General features: G+C 42.6%; 1 long non-coding RNA gene across 1 annotated transcript in view; it reads right to left on the reverse strand.

Annotated features, from left to right (window-relative positions):
• Positions 1-3780: 3780 nt before the first annotated feature.
• The window catches only part of LOC144824980 (uncharacterized), a 93741-nt gene continuing 77420 nt past the window's right edge, over positions 3781-20101 (reverse strand). The window contains exons 2-3 of the long non-coding RNA XR_013609221.1: positions 14982-15105; positions 3781-3936 (exon numbers count right to left, since the gene is read on the reverse strand). This is a non-coding gene — a long non-coding RNA (uncharacterized LOC144824980). The remainder of the gene's footprint in view (positions 3937-14981; positions 15106-20101) is intronic.

Genomic DNA, 20101 nt, shown 5'->3' on the forward strand with positions numbered 1-20101 from the left:
ATTGAGTACTTTCTGCTCAGTGTTAAGGGGAAACAGCCTTTACAATGAGGTTTTTACCACGCTGCGGTTTTAACATGCACTTTTTAGCACACATATTTTTACCACATATATGTTTTTACAACGCATGCCCTTACCACACATTTATGGTCAGCTGAGAGGTGTGGGGGTCTCCCCCCACAAATACATTGTTTGTATATATAAAAAATCTGTGGTAATGGCAAACGTAAAAGCATAAGCGTTGTAAAAAAATGCGGGGTAAAAGTGCATGGTTAAGCCATGTGATGTGTTTCCCTGCATTGTTCCGTCGCACAACCAGTATTAAGAAGCCCCATTGTACAATGCGAATTGCAGTCAATTAATAATACTCTGAGTCAGATTGGACCATTCAATGTGTTAATCCACTTCATAGAATAGACAGCCCAGATGACTTCCCTCGGGATCTCAGTCATCTGTAGCATTTATGGAGTTTGTCTAAGATCTGACCCTTCCATGACAGATTAACTATATAGGCTGGTGCAACTGTGGACATTCAGCTGACTACACCAATCAGATCCATGCTCTGGCAGAGGTATTGTTCAGTGGCCTGCGTCATGAGTGTGAGACATGTATGGGTGTGACATTGCTGGTGGTATGATGTTCATCAAGCTCTTAGATAAGGCTGAGAAAACCTGTGTGGCTACAGGGAGTTCCTGCAGGCCCAACAAAAGCAGAACCCCTTCCCCAAAATGAACTGAGCAGCTCAACCCAAAATGAGATATCAAATGTCAGGGTGAGGTGGGGATTCATTGGGAGTATGAATGGGAAATCTGTTGTCCAGGTACAAAGATCTTCCGGAGTCGGTGGTGCTCACATTCAGTTAGGACGGTGATTGATTAGACCATCCCCACAGTCAATTCATCGACTCTGTTGCAGTCACTTTGGGGCATATCACCAACGAATAGCGATATTTATCGCTAACGATGCTTAGCAACGAATTTTTTAACGCTAAGCATCGCTGGTAATTATCGCAGAGATAACTTGCTATTAGCAAGGTTTATCTCAGAAGTGATAAAAATCCTCGCCCTAACTGCCAAATGAGAGATTATCGCTGGAAAACCAATGATAATCTCTCGAAGTTTGGCGTTAGCTTGATGGTAGGGGCTCACAAACTTAGCCATGATATCCACCTTCCATAGGATATCATGGCTAAGTCAGGAAAATACCAGGGGCCTTATTTATGAAGACCTTGCGCCGCCGGTGCGTCACTTTTAACATGGGAAAAAGTGATGCACCGGTGGCGCAAGGCTTTCATAAATGAGGCCCCAGGTGTAAAAAAAGCAGTGCTAACCGCGGTTAGTGCTGCTTTTTTTTATCACTAACAGGGTTAGCGAAATCCTTGATAATAGGAGAAATGTCGCTTAACAACATTTCTCCTATTATTTTTCTCTGGGACGCCCCCTTTGCATCTCATTAGAGCTGCAAGGGGAAGCGTAGAGAAAAAGGGTGCTAACATGCGAATTTGCGTGTTATCACCCTGTTGCTAATAGGGAGATAATTTTATCTCCGCTTTCTTGACTTTTAAAGCCAAAAAAGCGGAGATAAATCCCTTAATAATATGCCCCTTAGTGTTTTTTCAGTGCCATTGATATTTATGGCATTATGGTCAATGGGACGAAAGCTAGTTTTCACTTGGTCTCTCACAGCAAGTACGGCAATATATCCCAAAACAGGCCTCAGGCCTACCGAGGAATCAGCTTTAAAGTGCACTAGAAGTGAGGACGGCAGTCAGCTCCCCTCACCTTTGGGCAGTCTGCTCTACCTTCAAAATCTCTCTCAGTGCTTCAGATGTCATTGGACCTTTTCTGCACAGATCCTTATTCCTTTAGGGTGCATTACTGTTGATCATTCTACTAGTCAGCTCCTCACTGTTGGGTTATTTCCGATACCCCTTTCTCTATCCTTCAAGCCTCATTCCTGGCAGCACTTCTAGGGGGAGTGATGCACAAGTTCAAGATTGCTCTTGACCTGCAAAGACTCAGAAGGAGACTGGCCGCCAAAGACATCAAGTCTTGAAGCTCAAAGATTATCTTCAGCCCATGATGTATGCTTTCTGGACACTGGTCAATTAGAAATCACTGGAACTCTCATCTAAGTAATCTCCCTAATTTGTATTGCTGGGAACAGATTAAAATATGGTTTGCAGAGTTCTTCTGTGCTCTGGGGTCTTTCTGGCATCAATGGCCCTTCTTTATGTGTTTAGCTAGCATCTTAATTCCGAAGGAAGAGGCTTGTACAAGACTATGCTTTACCTTTTCTAAAAAAGTGGATTGTCCATTGAATTATAGTGGACAATCTTGACCTCTAACTGAATGGGGCCACATTGGTTTCCCAGCTTCTACACCTACAAAGAGCTAGGACAATTGTGTATTGGTATTTTTACCTCTTTTTTTGCTTTATTTACATATTTTTTTCCTATAAACATCTCCTTTCCTACATAGTTACCTTTTAAAACTGGATATATTAGTGCACTTTTCCACCATTCAGCACTACCAACATCTGATCCGTATCTCTGCGAGTTAGACCATAAGAAAAGTGTAAAATTTGTATTCCCATATGTTTGTAAATACCCTAAAACTACACCTTCGTGGGTGTTTATTTGTATCGTAGTAGCCTGGCCATCTGTTTGGATGGGCTCACTCTTCTAATCTAAATCCAAAACGGACGCTAACAAGATGCATGGATGAGCAGTTTACCTTTGATGTATACGCACACGGTAGACGCCTATTCATCTTCGTAAAGCTAGAAAGCATGAATACCTCACACATTTGTGCAGGTGTGAGTCTACTTTCCACCTTTTACAATCCTTGTGAATCGGCTCTATAATGTACTTGACAGCATCACAAACGTATTGCTGATGAACAGCAGAATTTCAAAACGTTGGCCATGTAGAATAACAAAAGCCTCAAATCTGATATGCCCCATAAATGCCACATTAAAGAGAAGAGTCAGACTCGTATCAAAAGATGGACAACCCATCAAAGGACTATGCAATTTAATATGTTTGCCTTTACTGACAGCACAGTTTGCTGAATGTGCAGTTGGCACACTCGCCTGGTTTGTTAATGAATCACTTGTTTCCTTTTCACAACAGAAGAAATAAAAAAACACAACCTTGTGGACGTTTGGACTTTATTTCATAGGTGGGCTCATTTTGTTCAACATGTAAGCTTTTCTGTATTTTGACAGTCTTTTCTTTTTTGTTGTTCATTTTCTTGGAAGGACCCAAGTGATGAGTTGTATTTCTTCATGTTTTTTGGAGGGGTGCAATTATAGATGGGCTACGCATTGGGAGGTTGACTACATGGCATATTCCTTATAACGAATCAAACGATTGCCCTAATGCATAATATATCTCGCTGGAGAATTTCCTGTCATCAAATGTAAAGCTTAGCTGGTAATAGCTAAAACTGTTATGTATTTGCACATGAACTGCCAACTGTACACTGATTGCCAACCATAAGCGGAAACAGACTAATGTTGGTGGACTTTTCAAAATATTAACCACATACTGCATATTAAAAAACTACTGATAGTCAGAAAACTCAATTGGGACTCACAAAGAATATATTGTCAACCATTATCACATGTGCCTGGAAAGGATTTAAAAAGAAAAACAACTATAGCTCTGAGTAGTACATAATGAATATATTCCTTATAAATTTATTTTCTGTATGTTCCGAGATATCTGCATGAAACATTGTCTGGATTACTTTATGTAATTATTTCTTCAGATATTGACCATTCAAGTGGATCCATTCGCATGAGTGCAAGATTCATGGCCAAACAGCAACCATAGACTACAGTACAAACCTGTAGAAGCCTCTAAGCTGTCTTTTATTTAAATTGTATTGGCAGATCTCTTCCCTTTGTCTTGGACACTGTGCTGCTTTTTGATGTCTGAGAAAGGAACAGAATGCAAAGAATGGTTACGAAGGGGTTTTCTCTCAATCATTTACCAATATATTCATCTTGTATACACGCTCATAAATAAGTGCAATAGTAAGCCAATCAGGACACAACAGGGCCAATATTTGTGTTCAATAAATTGTATTATTTTAACATCATAATACTGTAATTTATATAATCCAGAGCTGACCGAGCAATCTGATAAAAGTACTCAGTTCATACAATTTATACACAAACTGATACCCGGGGTGTCGTGATGTAAAAAGTGTCAAGTTCAATGCAAAGTATTTGAATCCAAGTTATGTTATAGGTTCATGAGAGACAACTCAGAGACTGTGTCAGTGTTTCAACCCTATGGAGAAAAGCTGTGGGGCTCTTCGGGACAGCTTCATATGTCTATGTATTTTCAGTAGAGGACATCACCCAGCACCTGAAAGACCTCCACCGGCTCCGCTCCAGAAGGGATGCCATTTCAAACTCCTGACCCACGCCTACAAAGCCCTCACTGACTAAGGACTGGCCTACTTGAACCCCAGCTACACTTCCACCGTCCTCCCAGGAACATCCGCTCCGCACACCTTGGGCAAATCCCTCGCATAGGCTGTGCCTGTGCCAGAGGATGCTCCTTCTCCCATCTCGCCACCAAAGCTTGGAACATCCTCTCCCTCCACCTCCGCACCTCGACCACGCTGACTGACTTCAGGTAGTGGCTCTAGACCTGGCTCGTTGAATGAGACCCGCAGCAAGCACCTGGATAACCTCGCAGGTGACAAGCCCTGCTCTATAAATACTTCTTGATTGATTGATTGATTGATTGACGTCATCCAAAACACCAAGCTTATTTGAGTTGAAAGTATCCAAGGGTTGGATCTCCACATCACCCCACTAGCCAGTGGACCTTCTATGACCGTCAAATACTGCCATTACAAAGTGTCCTTCAGATCGGCTTTATGCGCAGGCAGGGTCAATAAGGGAGGAGCAGGGCTCAGCAGGAGTGTTGTTTGTCTAATTGTTCCTATTTGTATTCTGACTTGTTCAGATGATGACACATGTGGGCACAATTAAAACGTCACCCTCCCCTGATATTGATATGTTAATGCCCGAACCAACACATGAGGTATCCAGCAATGGAACATTGTCCTGTGTCTTGCTTTGATGGCGATGTTAGTTAGGCCTTTTCATTACAATAAATGACAAATGATTGGCATTGTCAATCCTTTAAACTTGCTCATGGATATCGTGTGTGTAGATGGAAGCAAGGTTTGGAATTCGGCTCCTTAGTGTCAAGATTTATAAACAAAATCAGTCGGTTACATGACGTAAGGAACACAAGGTGGTTAATGAACTGTTCCAAAATATCTTTAAAGTCTATTTAAAAAAATCTATATATTCATTCTGTACTAAAAACAACTACGCATCACGTAAATGCAGTGCACCTTTTTTTAAACCATTCCTGTTGAGAATAATTCTTTCCTGCCAGACCCCAAGTGAACTCATAAAAACACAAGTGGGTTAAAACAATGAGCCCAGCATTGCTGGCTGGTAATAATGACTGACATTGTCTTTTACATCCGCAACTCTAAAGCGAGGAGCGTTCAAAATCAGTCCTTCAAGCCTTAATTATAGTGAGTAGAAAAATAATGCGTTTGAAAAGAGAAAGCACTTAACAAGGGGTACAATTAACATTCTAACATGTCATAAATGTAACAAAGATCAAGATTCCTTCTGCAACGACTGTCATAGAAAGCCTTCTTTTTGGAGATTGACAGGTGTTTTATTAATGCTTATTTCCCATGAATACATTATCTAGCACACCTTTGTAGGTAGAGCTTTGTACCAGCGCCACGAGACGTGAAATGCATGATTATTGCACTGTTCCTCCAACAATATGCTTTGATGATCTTTACTGGGGTAACATAAATGTTAACATACTTGCGCAATCTTGGGACAATTCCAGGCTGGAATGACCATCAATAGACTGATCATTCCAGGGTGCAAAATTGACCAACTCCATATAGCAGTAACCTTGTAAGAATATTACTAATGCTTCTGCATTGCACTGGATTGTATTTAACGTGCATCACGCTATCCTAACCTGGTGAAGTGCTATAACATCTTGTTAATTTTAATATTAATACAAGTTAAGCATACCACACCTGGAGAGCTGTACCAGTCAAAGCTTCTCAGACATACTAGTAACTATGCCGTGTTATTTTTACACTTTGTTATTTCTCTACGCATCAATTGTGCAGATGTGCAATACTTAGTTGGGAAAATCGGACTCACTGTGCATTTGCACCTTACTTCGTTTTCGTTTCTCCACATAGAAAATATTTTTTCTCCGTGAAAATCCCATTTCCTCACAACGGTGGTGACCACCACACCAAAGGTCATAATGGACACTGGGGGCCATAATTACGACTTAAGTGGTTCCTCCCTATGGAGGCAGCCGTCCTATGGCCCTGGGGCTGCCCCAAATTCGGTTACTCTTTCTAAGGTCTCCCTGAGGTCTTAGTCGAAAGACATTCAACTGTTGCTCTGTTTATTTTGGCATTTTTCCCCCACCTTCTAGTGGCAATGCATTTTTTTCCATGAGGTTTCAGCCTTGCAGTATCCCGCTACCCAGTCCTCATACCCTAGGTTATACATTTAGAAATGGGGGCCATTGTATTATAATCGTCGATCTAAGGCGACCATAGCTGTACGTTTCGATCTTAGTATACATTTCATGATTTTCTCTTGCTGGTGAGGTAAAGCATATTTGCCAGTCAGAGGTCGAGCCTATTTATAGACTTGTTTTTGGTCTATTTAATTCACCAACTATTGTTGGTCGTTTTATACTGTGTTGCGGCCCTGGATTTCGAGAGTTCTTTAAAGAAATACTAGTGAGTACTAGACCATTCGTGTAGTGATCTTCACTATTAGACCTATACTTTTCCTTTATGTCCGCTCAACCTTCTATATATTTGTTTTCTAGATTACCTATCCCTTTTGACAGCATCAGATTGGCCCCTAGAGTACATACAGCCTCGGAAGTACTCTCTAACAGTAGCTATTATAGACGACATCTTACATGGGACGCTCGGGTAAGGTCATGCCCTTTGCGTTTTCTCTCCATTTTAGTTACTCATGGCGTTCACATGGTTTAATTTCACTCTTTTATCTGTTGCAGACTCTCTTGCCAGGCCCTATTTTGACGTATCCGTGGGTAACCTTTTTTGCCATTGCATCTTACTCTGACTTGCGTTTTTGGGAAGCGTCTCTCTCACCTTAGAATTGTCATAAAAAATGGTTCTATTGGCATACCGTCACTATCTGCCTCATCTTTACTTAGCGGTACAAAAGGGGGTGGTGATGGACGGCGCATCTGAATCAATCAAACACTCACACCCAGTCAAAAGATCTGGGTTTAAACCATCACCGTTCTTTAGCCCACTCTGCCACCCCAGTTCAGACATGGCTATATGCAAATCAGTCTGACCCTGTGCCTCATGGGAACAGTCCAGCCCGAACTGCCAAGCCATGTCTTCCCTGGACCGGAAACAAGCTTCCGAGGACCGGTTTCTGGCATTCCAGCCGTCTTCAGCCCAGCTTGCTTGAATCCAGTGTCAAAGTGAGCAAGGGACTCACGTCTGAGCATACCCTGCCACACTTATGGCGGCCAAAAGCGGTACAAAAGGGGGTGGTGATGGACGGAGCATCTGAATCAATCAAACACTCACACCCAGTCAAAAGATCTGGGTTTAAACCATCACCGTTCTTTAGCCCACTCTGCCACCCCAGTTCAGACATGGCTATATGCAAATCAGTCTGACCCTGTGCCTCATGGGAACAGTCCAGCCCGAACTGCCAAGCCATGTCTTCCCTGGACCGGAAACAAGCTTCCGAGGACCGGTTTCTGGCATTCCAGCTGTCTTCAGCCCGGCTTGCTTGAATCCAGTGGCAAAGTGAGCAAGGGACTCACGTCTGAGCATACCCTGCCACACTTATGGCGGCCAAAAGCGGTACAAAAGGGGGTGGTGATGGACGGAGCATCTGAATCAATCAAACACTCACACCCAGTCAAAAGATCTGGGTTTAAACCATCACCGTTCTTTAGCCCACTCTGCCACCCCAGTTCAGACATGGCTATATGCAAATCAGTCTGACCCTGTGCCTCATGGGAACAGTCTAGCCCGAACTGCCAAGCCATGTCTTCCCTGGACCGGAAACAAGCTTCCGAGGACCGGTTTCTGGCATTCCAGCCGTCTTCAGCCCGGCTTGCTTGAATCCAGTGGCAAAGTGAGCAAGGGACTCACGTCTGAGCATACCCTGCCACACTTATGGCGGCCAAAAGCGGTACAAAAGGGGGTGGTGATGGACGGAGCATCTGAATCAATCAAACACTCACACCCAGTCAAAAGATCTGGGTTTAAACCATCACCGTTCTTTAGCCCACTCTGCCACCCCAGTTCAGACATGGCTATATGCAAATCAGTCTGACCCTGTGCCTCATGGGAACAGTCCAGCCCGAACTGCCAAGCCATGTCTTCCCTGGACCGGAAACAAGCTTCAGAGGACCGGTTTCTGGCATTCCAGCCGTCTTCAGCCCGGCTTGGGAAGACATGGCTTGGCAGTTCGGGCTGGACTGTTCCCATGAGGCACAGGGTCAGACTGATTTGCATATAGCCATGTCTGAACTGGGGTGGCTGAGTGAACTAAAGAATGGTGATGGATTAAACCCAGATCAGTTGACTGGGGGTGAGTGTTTGATTTGTTCAAACGCTTCGTCCATCATCCCCTTTTGTATTGCTTTGTTCGCCCTAAGTGTGGCAGGGTACGCTCAGACGTGAGTCCCTTGTTCACTTGGCCACTGGATTCAAGATAGCCTGGCTGATGAGGATTAAGAATCCGAAACCGGTCCCAGGATGCTTGTTTTCGGTCCAGGGAAGACATGGCTTGGCAGTTCGGCCTGGACTGTTCCCATGAGGCACAGGGTCAGACTGATTTGCATATAGCCATGTCTGAACTGGGGTGGCTGAGTGAACTAAAGAATGGTGATGGATTAAACCCAGATCAGTTGACTGGGGGTGAGTGTTTGATTTGTTCAAACGCTTCGTCCATCATCCCTTTTTGTATCGCTTTGTTCGCCCTAAGTGTGGCAGGGTACGCTCAGACGTGAGTCCCTTGTTCACTTGGCCACTGGATTCAAGATAGCCTGGCTGATGAGGATTATGAATCTGAAACCGGTCTCAGGATGCTTGTTTCCGGTCCAGGGAAGACATGGCTTGGCAGTTCGGGCTGGACTGTTCCCATGAGGCACAGGGTCAGACTGATTTGCATATAGCCATGTCTGAACTGGGGTGGCTGAGTGAACTAAAGAATGGTGATGGATTAAACCCAGATCTGTTGACTGGGGGTGAGTGTTTGATTTGTTCAAACGCTTCGTCCATCATCCCCTTTTGTATCGCTTTGTTCGCCCTAAGTGTGGCAGGCTACGCTCAGACGTGAGTCCCTTGTTCACTTGGCCACTGGATTCAAGATAGCCTGGCTGATGAGGATTATGAATCCGAAATCGGTCCCAGGATGCTTGTTTCCGGTCCAGGGAAGACATGGCTTGGCAGTTCGGGCTGGACTGTTCCCATGAGGCACAGGGTCAGACTGATTTGCATATAGCCATGTCTGAACTGGGGTGGCTGAGTGAACTAAAGAATGGTGATGGATTAAACCCAGATCAGTTGACTGGGGGTGAGTGTTTGATTTGTTCAGGCGCTCCGTCCATCATCCCCTTTTGTATCGCTTTGTTCGCCCTAAGTGTGGCAGGGTATGCTCAGATGTGAGTCCCTTGTTCACTTGGCCACTGGATTAAAGATAGCCTGGCTGATGAGGATTATGAATCCAAAACCGGTCCCAGGATGCTTGTTTCCGGTCCAGGGAAGACATGGCTTGGCAGTTCGGGCTGGACTGTTCCCATAAGGCACAGGGTCAGACTGATTTGCATTTAGCCATGTCTGAACTGGGGTGGCTGAGTGAACTAAAGAATGGTGATGGATTAAACCCAGATCAGTTGACTGGGGGTGAGTGTTTGATTTGTTCAGGCGCTCCGTCCATCATCCTCTTTTGTATCGCTTTGTTCGCCCTAAGTGTGGCAGGGTATGCTCAGACGTGAGTCCCTTGTTCACTTGGCCACTGGATTCAAGATAGCCTGGCTGATGAGGATTATGAATCCGAAACCGGTCCTAGGATGCTTGTTTCCGGTCCAGGGAAGACATGGCTTGGCAGTTCAGGCTGCACTGTTCCCATAAGGCACAGGGTCAGACTGATTTGCATATAGCCATGTCTGAACTGGGGTGGCTGAGTGAACTAAAGAATGGTGATGGATTAAACCCAGATCAGTTGACTGGGGGTGAGTGTTTGATTTGTTCAGGCGCTCCGTCCATCATCCCCTTTTGTATCGCCTCATCTTTACTTAGGACATTCATTATGGACCGGACCTATTTTCCCGGGACTGGGTGGCCATTGTCTTGCGAATTACAGGTATTCTCACTTCTGGGGTATAGGTGATGGAGCAAGGTTTCACATATTCCGAAACTTGTTTGCATTCAGCCTTCTCTAAATAACTTGCAATATATTAACCAACATGTTTTGTTTATTAATATTTGCACTACGCAACATTTGTAGCATCTAGGGGAAGCTTGTCTATGTGCTTTTACTAACAGTAATTCTAATGCATTAAAATGCATTAAAATGGCCACCGAAAATGCGGGAAACCTCCTGCGCATGCATCTGTCACATCTACGTGGCATGACGTACCTGTCTGCTTGGTGGGAAAACTTTGCTTCTGCGCACTAGTGCCAGAAATGGCTGCCTTAAATTTCACATGCTAATGCTTATGCTGCAGCTTGTACTAAACCTGTTTGTTCTGCTTGATCATTAAGGCACAAGTTAAAGTAAAGTAATGGGAATAGAGCAGGGGATAAGTGGTATACAGTGCGTTCATTTATTTCTGTATTCTCAAAATGTCTCTTTTTTTGATTTTGCTACTAGCTCGTACTTTGGGCCTGATCACTGACACATCTTCCATCTTGGATGATTCTGCACATGCGCACTCTGACACTGAATTTGCTGAAGCACTGGCATTGAACCCCTGCCAACCCGCTTTTTACCCATGATGTGCCTGGGAACCTGATCATCTGACCTCTAGAAAGGAAGCTACCAAATACAATGTATTCAAAATGTGTACCAATATTGGTGGGCGGAATAAAATCATGGGAAAATAAATTGTGGGTGGGGATTCAATAAATATGATTCGAATTGAAATTACATCATCTAAGTATTGTGTGATGACCTCTCCTCATCTTTCCAACCAATCACTGAAGGAGAACAAATAGATTTGCAACATTTAGGGGTCGTACATTGCCCTCGAAATGGTATAACTATGGAAGGCTCAGATAGAGAAATTGTCCGAATAGCTGACCTGTCACTGACCCAGCACACTCAATAGGCGATCGAGAGCAGAGATGCTGGCGGAGCACTCTGTCAGAAGAATCGATTACCCAATCAGGGTACTAATTGGCTTTCCTAGAGAGAGGGGTGTGACGCCGGCGTTGCACTTAGCTGGCGTCACCTGTCCTGATCTGCACCTGTCTTTTCCCGTGGGCACTTGATCAGTCGGAAGCCTGGTCCTGGTCCATATTTTTCCTCAGCCCGTGGCCAGGATTGGTCATTGCACCATTCTAGGTAAATATAATCTATGTGGTATGTCCTTGTGCTATTTCCCTTTCTTACCCTTCCCAGGTTCCAATGTCAAAAGGAGTTACTGTGATTTCTTACAAACGTTATGTCCTGCTGGTTATATTCTTGCTTGTAAAATGTATGGTCATGAGATTGTGGCCCTTTTTCATTTGACTCAGAAAATCTATCATAGATAAAGGTTTTAAAACTTTCCCTCGAGTCTGTGTTTATTATAAGGAAAGTAAATGTGTTTAAATATTACCTGTTTATGCTAACTCCCTGATCCACAGGACTTATAGTAAGGTGACAAGGATTGGTAAGTCATGGTTTACAGGTATAAGTTCTAAATCAGACCTCTGGGCAAACTGATAGAGTGATTAAATTAGTAAATAGGTTAGGCAGGACTACTAGTTCAATGTGTGAATGATGTATGGGCCCAAGGTGAGTATGGTAAAATTGAGCTAGTTGGTGCCTGCGGGCTCTATCGTAGGCATTCCTGATATAGCTGCCTTTTAAGTTAACTGTTTCTGATTTGGTCATATTACTTTCTTTTACCCTCAGAACCAACACATGGTCAGGGACTGAACCCCAGTCCCTATTGTGTCGTTGCTAAAAGAGCCATTGCAGCGTCCTCACTTGCAGAGACTTCTGAAGCATATTTTCATCAAATGTGTATCAATAAATCATTGTATTTTTCTAAAATCACTGGTGACCTTCGTTATTCCTTTTTTGCACATGGGTTTCGTTGCCCTTCATGTCTGTGGTTTCTCAATACTGGGCCTTTAACTCGGTTGATCATACTTATATTTTCTCTACTCCTTTTCTTTTTTCTTCTTCAGGATATAGTACGACTATTCACACATTTGATCTTTCCTGTTTACATACACACGATTGGTGATATGATAATTTTAACCTGAGTTTAGTGTGTCTCTAACTCCTTGTGCTCCGTTGTATTGATTTTAATCTATTGTTTTTTATGATGCCTTGTGTCATGCAGACCTATGGTGGTAGAATTTGAGAATTGAGTACCCTGCACACTATAATCAGAAATAGTGTACGTTCTACAGGTGGCTTTCTGCCACTGATTAACCTGTACTCACAGCACCCTGATGAAGGAATCTTCCATCTACTAGTCACTTCCGAAACACGCGTCAGCGCTTTTCCTTTGAAACATGTATTATTGATGATCTGATTGATCTTGCATATATATTGAGCATTGTCATGTGTATATCCGTTTTTCTCCTTTTTAATTACTGTTTATTGTCTATTGTACATGTGTCTATCTGTTTTGATAAAGTGTTATGGTTTCTCATTTTTTGTAACTATTTTATGCACATGATGGTATTGTTTCATAATGTTGTGGGTGTTGCTCTTCAATACATTTTGTGTTAGGTATCTTTCAGAGTATGTTCATATAATGGAAAGCATATATGTTAAAAAAAGGAAACATTATATATCCACCTCATTTTTATACTTTTGAATAATAAATACTCAAAACCATTAGTCTGTTGGACAATTTCAATTATAATATGGACATATTGCCCTATTTTAAATAACGAGGTTTGAAGAAGTTCATGTTGCCATTTACCTTCTTTCTTTCCCTGGTTTCTCCTCCTTGCATATTTAACTCTATCAGGGACCCTCTAGTCTATCTTAATAGTTCCCTGGGAACACCTGTGCAAAGGCCACGGAATACCTACCCGGTGGAGTAACCAACGCAGCGATTTGTGCTCCATTGCGTTACTCCATATTTTTGGAGCCCATCAATGCCATGCAAAGTGGCTTTGCATGGCTTCAAAAATATGACTTACGGTTTGCGTCGCTCTTAAACTATGTTGCAAACCGGGTCATGAATATATATGGTCCTGTGTTCAGTCTTGAACATTTCACAAGTTAATAATTGATTTCAGGATTGAGTCCAAGTAGTTTAATGTAAGCAGAAAGAGACTACAGCATCCAGAATGCATTGAGCTATCAAACAAAACCTAGGACAGAAACAGTGTTCATAATGATCGGAAGGAAGGTTGGCATCATAGTCAAGAGGAAGTTCCTACTCTTTCACATCTTGAAAGGGGAATTGCTTCAGGCCTTTGCAGGAGGACATTTCTGACCATATCCAGGTTGAAAAGGATTGTAGAGGTGTCTGTGGATGTCTCCACACTCATACTTTTGTGGCCGTTCACTTACACGTAAGGTAAAGCACACATTAATCAGTCCACTTTGCACAGCTTGTAGCGGCTTTAATCCTATGTAATTGTATTCAGTATTGGCATACAATTAAGCAATTGGATATACTTTTACATATTTTAGGTAAGATTTATATGGAATAGATATCTAACAGATGAAATGTTAGTCCTTTTAGGCCATAAACATGTATTTAGTGCCTGGCCCAATGAGTCCAATGCACAAGCAATTTAAATCATTGATTTATTTCACAGATTAATTGTGATTAAAAATAAATAGAAACATTTCCGCCTCCTTCTTTTTGGAACCTTTTTTAGAGTTTGATATTTTTTGTATTCTACCTTTTAGAATATTTGTGTTTAATGCCCTGCTCATGTATTTCTGTTTGTGATTTTTTTTGTGCCATATGTTTACACATTCATAAGCAAAATGTATGTTACAACTGTCTATGTAATAACATCAGTGAAAGAACGATGCAAATCTGGAAACCGATCCTGTGAATCAAACCCTGTTTTTTTTGGAATAAATTTTTTTACAAATGGAATTAATCTTTGCACGAGAAAATCCATAAAAGCATCGAAAATGCTAGAAAAAGTCACAGGAAAGGACAGAATTTATGTGTGGGTTTGGGACATTCAAAGCAATCCTGGATCCTGCTGTTGGTAGTATTGGAAAGGAAATTACCCACTGTGTGAAAGTCTCAGAAGATTGTCAATTTCCACATTGCCACTGGCAGCTATATGTCACAGTCAGGCGGAACCGCTAAGTAAACATATAGATTATAAGCCTGCCCATGGGAGAATATATATTACTCCATTTACCTGCATGGGATCTGGGTCTCAGTTTCGTTCTCATCGCTTACCTTCCACCACCCCTCAATCTTCCCCTTTTTAGATTTGAAAAATTGGGTCTCAGACACCTTTTCCCGGCATTCATTTGTACAAAATGACAGGCGCATAGCTGGACAGTCTCTTTTCTAACCCACTGTTTCAATACAACAGTACAATTGGACTTTGATTTGTACCTACTCATGGCAAAAATTAAACTGTGGCTAGCTGATACGGTTTTCAGTGTGAATAAGGCTAAAGAGTCGTGCATTTTGATTGACGGAATATGGGGAACGTTCGGGGTCTGCTCACCTTGGTTTTTCTTTTGTGATTGGTCTCATTAGCGGTCCAGCACTTTCACGAAGTTCAAAATGGTCGTAGATGGAGTTTTCAATCTTACAAATGGACATTGCATTTGAACCTATAAAATCAGTCCCTAAAGATGTAATAAAGACAGTTACTACTAAAGATAGGTGAGCAGTTACAACTGTGTCCCAGTAAAAATCCGGGCACTTAGAACACAATCTGCTACTAGAGCCCAGCACTATGTGCTCCAGAATACCCAAAGTACTGCTCCCCTGCACACCTCAGATGCAGTCTGAGGTCGAGCTCACTCACCCAAACCCAGTCCAACCCTACAAAACAACCCATCGGACCACCAGCATTCTTCTTCATTGCCGCTAGAACCCTTGAGCCCATAACTGAGGAAGGAAGTCAGTCTCCAGTCTATTAAACGAGGTGTGATGACTATTGCCTCTCAATGAGTAAGCAGCGTTCCCCCTTTAAAAAGGAACTACAGGCTCCCACAACCCCATCAAGAGAAGGCCCTCATAGACTCCTCGTTGTCTTTAATCTGTGGGCTTTATAACAAGTCCTATATGATAGGACTTCTGGGGGCTCTGCATGGATACTGGTGGGATACCGGCTATATGAAAAAAATTAAAGAACGAATAAATACATGCTATGTATACTGCTGCATGTGAAACTGAATTGCAATATAGAGGAAGGTGGTCTCAAGATTTTCATGATCATCATTAAGTCAAATAATGATGTTAAGATAAAGTGTTGGTGCCCAACATTTAATTTGGAATTCTAAACAGAACACACATGTACACACACACGTTTACTAGACCTGTTTTTCTCGGTTTTGAAAAAACACGTAGCGGCAGTTGCGACAGCAGTTAAATAGATACTGCCTACTATTCTTGGTACAACATTTTAATCACCATTATCTTCATTGTTCCATAGTCTTGTGCAGCAGGTGTTCCTCATTAGTTATAACAGCATCCAATGGCAGTAGGAAGTTTAACAGGAAATTATTAGCAGTGTTCCTTCAGTTAAACAATTTATTAGTTATTACTCTTTGCATATTTGTATCTGTATTGTATTTTATTGAATAACAATGCAATTGCTGCACATTGCAGCAAGCTAAATCAGCAGTGTCCAAAGTAAACTTGAGAATGTATTTGTTAATGCATTTACTTGTTCATTTATTTTGTAGTTTACATGCATGTGAAGAAGATGGCAGGTATGGTGGTTGTTAAACTCTGACACCAACAATTTAATACATACATTTCATATGTTAACATTTTCACGTACCATACTAATTTATAGCAGTAGATTTACTGGTGGGAAAGGAAGAAATGTAATGAGAAATGTGGTCAGAGTATTGTTAGCCATGATTGTGTTTTTGAGGGAGAGGATGAGCTTCAAAAGTAGCCCTGAACATGTGATACAATGAGGCTGCACATCAGATAGACGCAGGCTGTAGTGGAGGCGCCCTGTTGGAATGAGGCAGTAGCACCTCATTGCTGCACGGGGAGGTTTGAGTAGCACAAGCGACTATTTGAGTATGAATTGCGAAGATGGGGCACATGAGCGTTTTGAAGAGAGTTACATAGGGAACCACTAATGGATTTAAATGCGAAGATCAACAGCTGGTACAGGAAACTGATTTTTTCACCAAGTGGCAGTTGGTCTGATGGCAGGAGTGTAAAATTAACTTTTGCCTGGTGGAGAAATATAAGGTCTGCCTGGTGGAGTTTAGATTTGTTTCCCAGTCGAGAGAAAGTGTAGAAATGTAAGGTCTGCATGATGGAGTTTAGATGTGTATCCAGTCGGAAGAAAGTGAAGAAATATAAGGTCTGCATGGCGGAGTTTAGATGTGTATCCAGTCGGAAGAAAGTGAAGAAATATAAGGTCTGCATGCTGGAGTTTAGATGTGTATCCAGTCGGAAGAAAGTGAAGAAATATAAGGTCTGCATGGTGGAGTTTAGATTTGTATCCAGTCGGAAGAAAGTGAAGAAATATAAGGTCTGCATGGTGGAGTTTAGATGTGTATCCAGTCGGAAGAAAGTGAAGAAATATAAGGTCTGCATGGTGGAGTTTAGATTTGTATCCAGTCGGAAGAAAGTGAAGAAATATAAGATCTGCATGGTGGAGTTTAGATTTGTATACAGTCGGAAGAAAGGGAAGAAATATAAGGCCTGCATGGTGGAGTTTAGATTTGTATCCAGTCGAGAGAAAGTGGAGAAATATAAGGTCTGCATGGCGGAGTTTAGATGTGTATCCAGTCGGAAGAAAGTGAAGAAATATAAGGTCTGCATGGTGGAGTTTAGATTTGTATCCAGTCGAGAGAAAGTGGAGAAATATAAGGTCTGCATGGTGTAGTTTAGATTTGTATACAGTCGGAAGAAAGTGAAGAAATATAAGGTCTGCATGGTGGAGTTTAGATTTGTATCCAGTCGAGAGAAAGTTGAGAAATATAAGGTCTGCATGGCGGAGTTTAGATTTGTATACAGTCAGAAGAAAGTGAAGAAATATAAGGTCTGCATGGTGGAGTTTAGATGTGTATCCAGTCGGAAGAAAGTGAAGAAATATATGGTCTGCATGGTGGAGTTTAGATGTGTATCCAGTCGGAAGAAAGTGAAGAAATATAAGGTCTGCATGGTGGAGTTTAGATTTGTATCCAGTCGGACGAAAGTGAAGAAATATAAGGTCTGCATGGTGGAGTTTAGATGTGTATCCAGTCGGAAGAAAGTGAAGAAATATAAGGTCTGCATGGTGGAGTTTAGATTTGTATCCAGTCGGAAGAAAGTGGAGAAATATAAGGTCTGCATGGTGGAGTTTAGATTTGTATACAGTCGGAAGAAAGTGAAGAAATATAAGGTCTGCATGGTGGAGTTTAGATTTGTATCCAGTCGAGAGAAAGTGGAGAAATATAAGGTCTGCATGGCGGAGTTTAGATGTGTATCCAGTCGGAAGAAAGTGAAGAAATATAAGGTCTGCATGGTGGAGTTTAGATTTGTATCCAGCGAGAGAAAGTGGAGAAATATAAGGTCTGCAGGGTGGAGTTTAGATTTGTATACAGTCGGAAGAAAGGAAGAAATATAAGGTCTGCATGGTGGAGTTTAGATTTGTATCCAGTCGAGAGAAAGTGGAGAAATATAAGGTCTGCATGGTGGAGTTTAGATCTGTATCCAGTCGGGAGAAAGTGGAGAAATATATGGTCTGCATGGTGGAGTTTAGATCTGTATCCAGTCGGGAGAAAGTGGAGAAATATAAGGTCTGCATGGTGGAGTTTAGATCTGTATCCAGTCGGGAGAAAGTGGAGAAATATAAGGTCTGCATGGTGGAGTTTAGATCTGTATCCAGTCGGGAGAAAGTGGAGAAATATATGGTCTGCATGGTGGAGTTTAGATTTTTATCCAGTCTGGAGAAAGAGGAGAAGGAAAGGCTTAACAGTAAGCTAATGCAGTAGTCAAATTTTCTAAGGAAAAATTCTGTAATGATTACCATACCTCTGAGGAAGGAAATGTTATGGTGGACCCTGCATACATTGTATTCTTGATTCCTGAATCTTGCCTCTGTTGCAGATAGGAAAGTATCTATTCTAGTAGCCCTCATGAGTATCACAGATCTCATATCCCTCAAAAGTGTTTCCACTAAAGCAACTTTTTCTTCAAAATACACATTCGCCACTATGCAAGCACAACAGATGTTTCACTGCCTGGCCTTCAAGCACTTCTCATACCAAGTCAAGACTTTGTACGACATCCCCCAAGGTTGTATTTCCAGGTTCAAATATTCCTTTTGTTATTTCTGTGCAGTAACAAGCTTTGAACTCATAATTTTGCCCATCTTTCCAAGGAAAACTAAACTGCACATGTCCTTTTGCAGGTTGTATGACTTTAATAAGCATGCCTTTACCATGCATATGTATGTACCACACATGCCTTTAACGTGCAGGTAAGTATTAATAGGGTAAGTTACATCTCTCTCTCTCCATATAAGTATATACACTTACATATATTTAACTCAGCTAATGGTAAAGGCGTCGTCGTATAGGCACTGCATGGTAAAAACATTGTTGCAAAAGATATCTCTCAATCTTCTATTGGTTGCTTTTCCTTCAAAAAATATGTTAGTGTTTTCTCAACACATATCTTTATTCCAATAATTACAACATGCTTGCTCTATAATTAGTCAAAAGCGTTCTTGGGAGGCCGGCGTTAGGACGGGGGCAGAGACAGAACAAGTCGAGCTTGTCAGCATCCCTCTGAGGAAGTAAGGAAGACGGCGGGAAACCAGAGGAACACAGTAGGAGAGTGGAAGAGGGTGCCGTTTTTGTCCCGCTTTGGTACTTTGGCAGCTGACGGTTCATCGGTAAAGTAGGAGCAGCGCTGGGAGTCACGTTGGGGGTCGCTGGGAGCCGCGGTGATCGAACACAGGGAGAGCAATTTTACTGAGACTGTGGAAGACCTGTAGGACGGGGCGCAGCAAGTGCAATCGCTGAACGCTGAACGCTGAACGCCGAAATTTTGGCTTCTTAACGGTCGTCATGGATTACCTGACTTAAGCCTACAGACACAATCTTGGGGAGAATACACTGCAACAGAGCCTGCAGAAAAGACTGGGGAAAAGTTACCCGATGTCCTGCGCCGTACTATCTGGAGGTCGTTGGAGCCGCCTGAAGTTTTTCGTTACAACATGCAGTAAGGTTTGGAGGAGCACTTACAGCTCATAGCTTAAAGCTTAAACACGTTGTAACTCCCTGTAGCCTTAAATTTTGATTTTTCACAGAACTGAACTGACCAGCGGGAGTTGCTGCTTGTAGTTAAAAGTAGTAGAGTATCAGTATTTTTCTTGCGCATGTTTCTTTCTTTTTTTTTTTTGACTGTTTGCTGGGGGGACGCATCGGCCCTGTGAGCTGTGCTTGTTTGGGGAGAGCGGGGACGCAGCGGGACTACCTGTCCCAGGAGGCTGCGAGGAGAGGACCGGCAGCCCCACCCCCTGGACATATTCAACGCCTCATCTCCGGCCCGCGGGACGCGCGCGGGCAGCACTGGGCGAAGCCCAGGACAAGGGCGGGGCCATCTGCGGCCATCAGAGGCCAGAGGAGGCCGGGACGGGGCCATTCCCCTTGGTTCGGA

The sequence above is a fragment of the Lissotriton helveticus genome, chromosome 3_1 (genome assembly GCF_964261635.1).
Source record: "Lissotriton helveticus chromosome 3_1, aLisHel1.1, whole genome shotgun sequence".
NCBI classification, from domain to species: Eukaryota; Metazoa; Chordata; class Amphibia; order Caudata; family Salamandridae; genus Lissotriton; species Lissotriton helveticus.